Source organism: Meleagris gallopavo, chromosome 19, assembly GCF_000146605.3.
Source record: "Meleagris gallopavo isolate NT-WF06-2002-E0010 breed Aviagen turkey brand Nicholas breeding stock chromosome 19, Turkey_5.1, whole genome shotgun sequence".
Lineage (NCBI taxonomy): Eukaryota > Metazoa > Chordata > Aves > Galliformes > Phasianidae > Meleagris > Meleagris gallopavo.
The window spans coordinates 8376461-8387891 of NC_015029.2; the positions used below are offsets into that span (position 1 = coordinate 8376461).

The following is an 11431-nucleotide window of genomic DNA, read 5'->3' on the forward strand; positions in this document are numbered from 1 at the left end:
GTTAGAGGAGGAAAAATGTAAGCCTCTGAGTAGATTCAGAGTCACACTTTAATTAATCATATTTTTACAGCACGCTGCCAGCAACAGTCAGGAACAAGGAGATGCTTCTAATCCAAATTCACAACAAAAAACAAATGCACTAGATATCCTCAGCCAATAAACAGACTCATCCTTTAGGAAACAGTATCCTTCCTGCAAACCAAACAAAGAAGAGCTGATGCAAAGCAGATATGCTCCACTTTTTGTCTCAACCAAGTGCAGGACATTCAGAGTGCTAGTGAGCTCCAGGGATGTGCCTGAGCACCCACAGAGTGATGGAGAGTCATTGCCCAGGAGATAGATTTGGATTTCAGCCTTCCCTAGGGATCGGTCTGGAAAACAGAAGGTGGGGAGCAGGAACAGGATCAGGATCTTGGAAAGGTGTGACAAGTTTTGAAATCCCATTGTAGGCTGCAGCAAACTAAAGCAAGTCATTGAGCTTTGTGGACGAGGAGTGAGAACATGGCTGCATGTGGGCTGCACATTGCAAAAGGAAAGTACTTTTTAAACCAGAAAAGTGGCTGCAGCGAAACTCCAGGGGCTGAGGCTGAGGCTCTGGGATGGAGGTGGGAGCTGGGGCTGAGCAGCAGTGCTGGGTGATGGGTCTGAGTCTCCCATAGTCTGAAGTGTACAGGCAGTGAAAACTGACTCACTTGCCCTTGTGCTGGCTTGGCACGCAAGGGAAAAACATTAGCTTGGTAAATGATGATGAGGCTGTTTCTCTCCAATGGACAGCATGTGTTTGTCTTGTCTGTACTTCGGGTTGGGAGTTTTGGCTCTCCCAGCTAATTGTCTATGGCTGTTTTGAGGATAGCTCACTGCTCTTTTTTGGAAAAGGACATTCCTCTGCCTGCTTAGTTTCCTTCTTCCCTTCTTATTGTGAGTAAGGGGGAGCATAAAGCAGCTGAGAAAGAGCAGGGGTTAGGAGAGAGATCTGCAAAAACAGCTGAATGCCAGTCGTTTACGTACTCTAAGATACGACGGAGCCACCTGGGATGTTCTGCTCCATCTGCCCACCTCTGGGACACTGCAAAGCTGCCATTTCCTGAGCCCATCCCCTTCACCTTCTCCTTTCCCTGTCACTGCCATTGACCTCTCAGTGTGCTCCAGAAAACATGAGAAATATTTTTTCTCCCTCTTCCTGAGTGGTTTCATATATTATTTATTAATGACATCCAGAGGACACCGTAGTGACAGATCCTGTTACGATGACTGCAGTAAAACTCTGCACTTACACGGAGCTACTGGCAGCTGATATATTTGTTAGATACACTCTGGGGTTAAGTCAGTGTAGCTGCAGTCTTCCTTGTCTTATAGGGATATATCTCCAGGAACTCTGAGAAAGTGATGTGGCAGAGATTCGCTCAAGAACAACACAACAAAGCAGTGGCAGTGATTCAGTTGGGAGCGACACAACCAAACGGGTTTGTGAGCAGCCCCTGTGGAATGGCCCTGCAGCTCAGTGCTGGGCAGCCTCAGCCTTCCCCTGGGCCCACAGGGCTGCTGGCACCATGCAGAGCCTGTGCCCATGTACAAAACCATCCTTCACCTGATCCGATTGCCCTGTTTGTCTTTTCCCATGAAGCTCTGGTTTAATGAGGTCAGAAACATCCATAAACTTTAAAATCTCACATGGAAACCATTGCCTTGCCTTTCAGGTGTATGGATACATGCAAAAGATCCAGGTGACCTTTAGAACGTTTCCTTTTTAAATTAACTTTGAGTTGCACAGAAGTAAATATTTTTTATGTGTTCTGTTTTAGGGATGAGGACAATTTTCAGTTTTGATTTTTATACCTTCTAAGCTATGTACGAGTATGAGTTATGTTTTTTAATTGGTTTCCTTGTTGGAAGAATTCTTCCCATCTGAGTCCCAGTGTCGGCAGTGTCAGCTCCCTTTAGGCATCCCGAGTCTGGCATGCATCACGTTTCCTTGAGCAGCTTTAGCTCACAGTGCTGAGGAACGTAGTATCCTGATGCTGGAGGGCATTGCTAGGAGCAAGGACAGCTGCTCCTGAAGCTGCTGCCAACACGGGACTGTGAGCGTGAGAGGAGAAACCACAGCATGGGGGCTGTGGGGAACAGGGCTATGGGGTACAGGGCTATGGGGCTAGCAGCCCACAAAGGCTGCAGGGATTTGCCACGGAGTTGCTGGCTGCGTGCTGGGCTCCTGTGTCACTGTCACTGATAGTGCCAGGTCATTGACTTCTGTGGGTGCTCTCTGGGCACATTTAAAGCAGTGCATGTTGACAAACCTCTGCACAGTGCTGCAAGCCTGGTGCAGGGTCAGGCTGCGGGGGCCGTGGGGACTTTTCCAGGCAGTCAGATCCGAGTGCAGTCTGCCCTGCCACTTCTTCGACTTCCTTTGACTCTGTGGATATCCATCACAATATTTCTGCAAAGAGTATTTAAATTCATTAGCCTGAGTTGTTAATGGCAGAAAGTTTGGTCAGTTTTTATCTATTATTTCCTGCCAACCGTGTTAAACAGTTGGGGCTGAATTTCACAGCTCTCTGGCTGCAGGTGGTGCAGCACCGCTGGGCCTGGTGCTGTGTGGGGGCACGGACTGGGGCACACATGGGGCAGAACTGTGTCCAAAGGCTGCTCCCAGCAGGAGCAGAAAGTTTTTGTGGGGAAACAAAGATTTGTGCCCCGTCTCAACCAAGGGGATGGGAGAATCCTATCAGTGCCGATGCGGTGAAGCGCTTCTCTCCAGAAGATGTTAAACTGGTACCCAAGTGTTTTGTTAAATAGAGAAGTTTAAAAGGCACATTTAGAGCTGAAATGCACCTCTTGAATGAGATTGCTGACAGAAATAAAGGGAATAACAGAATGATGCGTGCGGTTCTCTCATGATTTGCAAAACATAAGGTCAGTGCATAAGCAAATGCTGATGTAGGTACATAAATAAGCGGCCTACTTTTCTGGGATGCTGAATCCATTAAAATCAATGGAAGTTCTGCATCTCCGAACAAAATGTCACTTGTTTTGCTCGCTAATTTTAGGTACCCAAATACAGAAACTTTGATCTAAGAGAAAACTGCAGAATTTTTGCCGTGCTTCTGGAAGACTGAACTGCAGGGCACTCCAGCACCGCAATGGGGCCGAGCCTGCAGTGCATCAGAGAGCCCATGGTGGAGGAGAGAGAGGGACAGCAGTGGGTACAGCTCATGGAGCTGGCTTAGTACATGCAGAGAGTCACAGTGTGCTGCACGGATCTCTCTCTGGGACCAGCAGTTCCAGGGAAGGCATTTCTGAAGTCATCATGTCAGCCAGTGCAGATGCAGTCTCTGTGTGTTGGCCCCAGCAGTGCAGCTGCCAGCTCATGACTTGCTGTCTTGCTCCATCCGAACAGTGCTGTTCATGTCAATGTGGTTGTGATAAAATAAAGTGAGAGATTTCTCTCATGCTTTAGTTTTGTTTTAGAGCACTAAATATCAAAAGAAGAGAGATGAGTGTCCTTTTTTCCTGTGAGGGCATCGATTTCCATTGCCCACGCTGGTGTGCGTAGCTGCGTGGGCCTCTGCTTTGCTTTACAGGGCATGGAGTCTAGAAGTCGTCATCTAGGACACTTCTTAATGCCTCCTCTCACTGTTCAGTACGTGTGCCTTGCATTCCATTCAGAAGTTTGTGCTGCTGCTCTGATCATGGCACGTGTACCTTTCTTAAGGCTCTCAAGCTCCCCAGCATCTCCTTGGCCTTCCCTCCCTTTTCCAGCCTCAGCTGTTTTCCCCAGTATGTATCTTGAGCTCCCAAATACCATCCAGCCCTCTTTCTGTTTTCTTTCTTTCCTTAACCAACTCTGGACTTTGTGTCATCTTTGTGCTTTTTTTCCCAATGACTTCTTGTATTTTCCTACTTGCAAAACACCCCCTGTGCAGAGTGAAGGCCATTAATGCCACGTTGCAAGGCGCTCATCTGCTGCCACACACAAAATGTGAATTGGTGAAGTGTTCTACCGATGTCAGCAGGAAAAGTTTTCAGCAAATTCTTAATTTACTAAGTACTTCCAGATTAAGGAAGAACATGGAATGGCTTACACACACAAAATGCTCAAAGGCCAGAGGGACTGTGCAACAAAGCACTCATTGGAATACAATTATTTTTCAAGAAAACAAAAGAAAATGCTTTTTTTTTTTTAAACTGGGTCAACACTACATCTGCAGCACTCAGCCATTTTACATACGACATGATCACCCACTCTGTTTATCTTTAGGCAATATGCTCCTGCAAACTGCCAATTAATTGCATATTTGGTGCCTGCTCTCTCCCAGCATCCTGGATAAACACAGCGAAGCCAATCAGAGGGAGCTGCTCTTGGCTGCGAGGGGAAGGAGATCTGTCATTGTCTCAGCCTTGTTATCTGCAACCAAGGCAGACTCTTAGCAGCATTCTGCTTGTAAACACCCTCTTTAGACACCTTCTGATTTACATAGATGGTGTGTCAGCCGTTGTCTGCAGCACTACCTGAAGGTTTTAGAATGACTGCTTCCAAAACATTGGATGCACATTGTCCTTGATAAAAGGACAATCAGTGGCAAGGGCCATCAGTGCTAGCAAAACATCACAAGCAAAGTCCTTAAAGCAAAAAGATGAAGCCACATCCAAGCTAAGGTGAGGGAGAAAGAAGCAGAGCGAGGGGTGTAAGGCACTGTGTGCAGAGAGTGCTGCTCAGGGCCTGGGGTTGGACCCAGATCTCCGTGTGCGGGATGCAAGGGACAGGTCATGGTCCCTTCAGAAAGCTGCACTCTGTGATGTTAGCCCTAAGAGAGGGGTTAGCCCTCTCCTCTGCTCCAGCCTGGAAGTATTCCCTCCTCTGAGTAAGATTCACGTGTTATCTAAATCTAGTCTGGAGAAAACAATAAACCATAGGGAATAATTTCCATTGCACACAGGGTTTCTGATTGGCCGTGTTCTTCATTTCCACCTCTAATTTATGTGGCTGCTGATGTCCCAAAGGAATGTGCTGGAGAGAGACGATCCCTCGGTGGCTTTGGGCACACAGTCACTGCAGCCTGGCAGGTCTTCTCTCCTCCTTTGTTTCTGTTGTGCTCTAAAACTAAGTGACTTAAAGATTTGAGGCTCAGCTGAATCCATAGTGGCTGGAGAGAGCCAGGACAAAATCTTCTCCTAGGGCAATGCTCAGGAGGATTTTAAACTGCCATCTTGACATTGAGTTATTGTAAATTAACTGTTGCTTACAGGCAAAGAGTGATGAATGGTTTGAAATGAAGAGATAAGCATGCACATGGATTCATTCTCCCAGGCTCTGCTGGACCTTCTGTGGTGCTAGCAGCTGGGAACCATTCCCAGGACAGGGAATATTTGGTGCTGGGTCAGTTCTTATTTTATTATGCTACACGTATATAGAGAATAAATGAGCAGAACTAGTTTGAATTTACACCAGTGTAACACAGACGAAAAACAAGCTCTTCATGTCACGATTTTTGGGTCCTGTATGTCCTGCTCCTCTTTTTGACTAGTCTCAACTTCGATTGTCCGTGTCTTAATCATTTCATTTAATATTTCCCTTAAGGCTGTGGGTGTCTGTTACCTGTCCAACCTGGAGTCGCTGTGAGCAGGAAAATGGGAAATGGGCGGCATGCAGTTAGCCCACGAATGGCTGCTGCACAGCCAAAGCTTCTGCCAAGTCAGTGGGAATATAACTGCTGGCCTTCAGGGGAAGCAGGATTTGGCCTGCAGACAGCAAACACGGGATTCATAGTGGGTATTGCAAAAGGGTTTTGTTTCTTGTCTCTGAGTTTTGGATGCGTCATGATTTCTGGTGCAAGAACAGACTGAGAGCAGCTGATGCTCTGTGTCCTAAATGCCAGCTGTGCAAATTGCACTTGGTGGATTAGGAAGATGCTGTTTGCATTGGAGTGATAGTGAAATGCCTGTTGTGGTCACGCACAGGTCGCAACCAAGCTGCCATCAGAAGGTCCAGACATGGAGTAGGGATGTAATAGAAAACAATTCTGCCCTTCCACTTTCTCTCGGAAGACATGTGCCTGGCAGAAGAGCACATCCCCACACAGTGCCCGTTCCCCTGAGCTCCAGAAGCAGCACGTGCAGTGAAGCAGAACTCGGCCATTCCCACTGCATGTGCTCAGCGCCGGAGCAGCAGATTGCAGCATTTGCCGTCAGAAGGGCGTGAAAAGCACTGCCTTGAGCAGCTTGTGTGTGAGGAAGGGGAGAGGCACGGGAAGCTGTGGGAACTCACCCAAAATATTCGTGTTTTTTCCTTTTATTTCTGAAATTCACCAGAAATTTCTGATTGACAGAGTGAAGGAAAAGCTGTTGGAGTGGGGCTGCCTGCCAGAGCACTGTGCAGCATTGTGGGACTGGAGCGTGGGGAGATGGGGTACATTCATTGCTGTCAGGGACCCCAGTTTATTATCACACGGGCTGTGGCTAATGATAGCAGCGTAGATTTCAAGAGGATTTGAAGGAGATGTCCTTTAATTCCGTATGCCTGCATTGTGGGTGTATTCCTGCATGCCCGGACTTTTTTATAATTTCAGGTGTGAACTGTGAGTACCAAGGGAAGGTGGCTGCAAGCTAAGCCAACGGCATTTGTACTTTCAGCTTTTAAGATGAACTGCCTTTGAGGAGCGATAGCGCGGCGCTGCCCGGCCCCACTGAGCTCCTGCGGCCACGGCTGGCAGCAGTGGGGTCAGGGCTGACATCCCAGGCACAGCAGGGGACGGTGCCCGCGGTGCCCGCAGTGCCTGCAGTGCCCGGCCAGGTGCTCCCGGGGGGCTGCAGCATGGGGAATGCCTTGGAAGCAGCTGGGAGCTGCTGCTGAGGGAAGGAGATGGGAGCCTGTGTTTACTGAGGCTCCCTTCTTACCTGTACGTTTGCTGTACTGCACTAATTATACAGGAGAGAGGAGCGCGCTAGATGAAGTTTAATGAGGAAGGAGCTGCTTTGTCGTATAAACCCGAGAGCGGTGCGCTGCGCTCAGCCTGGACGGCCGCCAGCACCTGCGGGCAGCGGGAAGGGCCGGAGCAGATGCCTCCTCCAGAGCTGCCTCAAGGAAGGGTTTGAATTACAAAGGAAGGGAAGGGGCCGAGCTTCCCTCTCCCTCCCTCCACAGAGGGCAATAGTCGGTTTACTTTAATAATCCCGCTATCGCTGCAGCGGAAGGCGCGCAGCCCGGAGCTCCGCGAGCAGCCCCGCAGCCGCCGAGTCCTGCAGAGGGCACCGCCGGGAATGGCTGCGTGCTGCCGGCGGCGGAGCTGAGTGCCCGCGGAGCGCAGCCTGCGGCTCTGCCCTGAGCTTATTGCTGTGCCCTGAGCTTATTGCTGTGCCCTGTGTTTATTGCTCTGCCCCGTGGAGGCTGAGGTAAGTCGTCTGCTCACCTTTCATTTCGGCAGTCGCTGGGGCTGCTGCATGACATTGGCACTGAAGTACTTGCAGCACCTTGGTGGCCTCACTTGGGACGTGGCTGATCCAGATTTGGATCAGCTGGACCTTTGAATATCCTTGTTATCCATATGCTGCTTTTCTAAAACGGGACAGCGAGCGGATATGGACAAACCTGACTTTCCAGTGCATTCTTTCAGCTGCTGGGGACCGCTGGGACCGCAGCATCATGCACATTGCCAGGCTTCAGCTGTCAGCACAGCTCTTCTGGGCTGAGGGGCGGCTGTGCAGGTGGTGGTGGGAGGGAAGAAAGGTAGGGGGGTCCAGCAGCAAAGGGGTTTGCTTGGATAGCACCTGCTCTTATGGAAGGGGTCGGTCGCGGGGAGCAGATTGACTGACTGCTCAGATTGTTTGGGGAGAACTTGGAAATTCTGCGTGGTTGTAAAAAAGGAACTGCTGTTGTAAAAAAGGATTGGGGCAGGGTGAGTTTGCAAGCAGCCTGGGTGCGTGTGGGCGGCTGTGTACGTGGTGAGAGTGCAGCATAGCAAACTTTAAAGGGAGATGTACTAAAACTTACGTAATTTGTGAAACTGAACGTCCTTTCCCGATGTCTGCGCTGTGAACCTGAAAGGCACAACCCTGGCATGGTTTTGAAAGCTGTCTTTGTTACTCACCCCTTCTGCAGTTTGTTTCTCGCGTTCTGTCTGGGGCTAAAGGAGCCGGGCGCCTTTCTCTCCCTCGCTCTCCTCCCCCATCGTTGGTCGCTCCCCACTTCCCCTCCAATTGTCTGCTCTGCTCCTCCTGCACCAGGCGGAAAAGGGTTTTGTTGGAAAGGAAAGAAGGAAAGTATTTCAGGTTGAAGTCTGGCAAGCATCTGTGTCCTCATCAGGCTGCAGGCACGTTGCTCTCTCCCATCTCATTTTTCCCAGAAGCAGCAGGGTGACAGGCAGCGCTTGCCATACCTTAAACAGCAGCAGAACCCCCTTTGCCCTTTGGATCATTCACTATTCAGCAAATAATAATCACAGCTGGAAAACGCAGTGTATGAATATGTGCATCTGGGAGCAGGTAGGCAGACACAGCAGTGACCTCGTCTGCAGGACCGGGGGCTGCGGGGGATGAGGAAGGTGATATGCCATGGGGGGAGGGCAAGGCTGCACCTGCACTTGTTCCCAACGAACTGTAGCTTAATGTAGCAAACGGTATTTAATGGTTGTGTTAACAGTCAGAGGTAAACTGATATGACTCTCCTTGCTTCTTTGTGGCTCCAGCCCCACAACAGCTGAAGGTGTCAGTAGGAGTTGTCCCAGAGCGTGACAGCAGTGCCCACGAGAGGGGAACAGCACCTGAACCTGGGAGGCTCAGGGACCTGCTGGGCCTCGTTAGCAGCAGGGTTAGAGCATGGAGATGTGAGCGGAGGGCAGCAGGGAACACTCTTGGTGAGCCCCTGCATGGGGCTGTGCTGTTGCAGCACATCCGAGCCGTGGCCACTGCATGCCTGGGCTGTCATCACAGCAGCTTCCAGGCTCCTGTGGCCCTATGGTGTACATTTGGGAAGCTGGGAAGATAGTGAGTGGGATGAGAAAGCACTCAGTAATTTTGAGAGCTTCCTTCTGCTGAAAGTGACAGAAAAAACACCTTTTTTTATTTGAAAGGCTCCCTCAGCTCCCCTGGGCATTGTACAGAATCACTCCCCTCCTTTGATTCTCTTTGACTTGCACCATTTGAGACTTGCAATTTGATGACAGATTTAACAGTGTACAACACAGTTGTCATTTGTGTTGGGAAGAGCTGTTCAGAGAAACGTTGTATCACCCGTGATAGCAAAACACAAAGCCACTGCCTCATTCAGTCCTAATTTTAGATGTGAGGGTGCTGCAGTCTGCAGGAGTGGTGCAAAGAACATATCTAAATAGTGAGGACAGTAGACAGGGCTGGTGAGCCCATGGTCCTCCTCGTGTCTCCTGATGGTGGGCACAAGTAGAGCCTAGAGCATCAAATTCTGTAGAACCCACCAAGAGAGGGCAGTGCCAGATTGCCTGCCATGTGGGAGCAGAATGCTCCCAGCCAGGGCGCAGAGCTCTGCTAGCAGGAGGCCTTGTTTCCTTACACTGAGGGCCACAGGCTCGCAGAGCTCTGAGGCTCATGTACTGATGGAGCTTCTTCTGGGAAGGCTCTGTGAGCATGGAGGCAGTGGGTGATGAGCCCACGTCTGTGGTGAATCGTGGCCATCCCAGTCCGGTGGTACCGATGGCTGCGGCTGCCTGTGCTGCTCCAGCAGTCCCAGGAGCTCTGCAGGGTGCCTGCAGCACAGCAGCCTCTTCCAGCATCGCCCCCTCGGCCAGGACAACATCAATAAAAATGAGAATTTATGAGCTCTGTCATGTACAGCAAGCAAAGTGTCTTGCAACAAATTAATCACTGATTGCAGTGCAGTGCTGACTGGGAGCTTTCTGGTTCTCTCTTGGCATCAGTGTGAGGTTGTTAGTTAGAAAACAGCTCTGATAAGGAGCCCCTTGACTGCCAGCGCTGCTGCGTGCTCTGCTGTCTGCTCACCTAACATGAGGCACTGCTGGCCCAGAAGGTGCTCTCTGCTGCTCAAGTTGCTCCAGCATTCAGTCACCAGACAGTGAGAGCAGGGCCTCGCCTGTTGCTCCCTATCCAGTAATTTTGGGGTCACAGTAATCTGCTGTCCAGTTTGGGCTGAGCAGAAGATCTTTGCCTTCAGCTCTATTTCTTCATTGCCATGCTTACACAGAGCAACAAAGCATGGCCAAGCTCTGCTCCCAGGTCCTTTAAAGGGGCTGTGCAACAGCAAAATGAGTTAAAATTGGCTCTTGGCTCCTGTGCTGATAGCATTGTCAAGTCAGCTGACACCCGTTTCCCTGTGCTCTGCATAGCATCCCCTGTCCTGCTGTATGAAATCGGATCCACCCGTCTGTCTATAGAAAAACAGCTATGCCCGTCTTCTAAAATACAAAGTAGAGAGGGCAGTGTGTGATGGAAGCATAAACCCTTTTTAACATTTGATATAATTCAAATTCTATCTCTGTTAGCGATGTCTAGTAAAGGGATCTCAAAGCATTTTTCAAACAGGAGCCCTCAGCTCTGTGCATCATCCTGGGGAGCACCTCGGCTGCTGGCACTGCTCCCTGCCCAGCAGGGCTATGGGTGCTGACCCTACATGCTCTCATTGGCCACTTCCTGCCCTGCCAGGAGGGGCTTTGCTCATTGTTTCCTAATTTCAGCAGACAGGAAAAAACCCAACTGAATTCTGCTGCCCTCCCATTCCCAACAGCTGGTGCTCACAATTGTCCCAGTGCTCCAACCCAGAGCTGCTCTTTGTGTTGTAGGGGCGGCTCTGCGGGGTTATTGTTTTTGCAGTCATTTTATTCATCCCTGTGAGGCCGGGCTATTGTTTCCTCCTGACTCATGGCACCTGTTGAGGGCCTCTTCCTGTCCGGCACACAAACACACTGCGGGGTGGGAGGTGGAGTGGGAGATGGATCCGGCACCGACCAGAGCTGTATGTCACAGCAGCCCCGCGGAGGAGGAGCAGTGGTTGGAGCCGTGTTCTGCCGGCAGCTGGGGACATGGGCAAAGGGACTGGGGACAGGGAGGTGTGCAGGGGAGGGGACGTTGGCATATGCTCTGTATGTCTCGCCCCTCAGCATGCCAGACCCACCGGCTTACTTGGTGTTACCTTGGTGGATCCATGGAGTGAGCTGCCACGGGTTGCTGTTAGCTGCAGGCTCAGCGTGCTTCTTAGGCTTATTGCTTACTGTTTGTTTTCCTCCCTTTCTCATCTCTTCTTTACGAGTGCTCCCACACCAGAACTGGGAAGCCCTGGCTTTGCCCATTTTTATGTTGCAGGGTGACCTTCAGGGCTCTTCCGACCCCAGCCATGCCATGATTCTCTGACTTGGCCCCTCTGCCCCATGTTGGTGGTGGTGATGTGGTGCTGGGGTGAGGAGGGAGTGCTGCACCTTAGGTGAACTAAAACATGAAATCTCATCACCTAGGT

General features: G+C 50.4%; 1 long non-coding RNA gene across 1 annotated transcript; it reads right to left on the reverse strand.

Annotated features, from left to right (window-relative positions):
- Window positions 1–231: 231 nt before the first annotated feature.
- LOC104913698 lies at window positions 232–9874 on the reverse strand. The gene is made up of 3 exons (XR_795565.3): window positions 8370–9874; window positions 8082–8208; window positions 232–2434 (listed from the first exon to the last, which is right to left on the reverse strand). It is a non-coding gene; the product is annotated as an uncharacterized LOC104913698 (long non-coding RNA).
- Between the last annotated feature and the right edge of the window lie 1557 nt (window positions 9875–11431).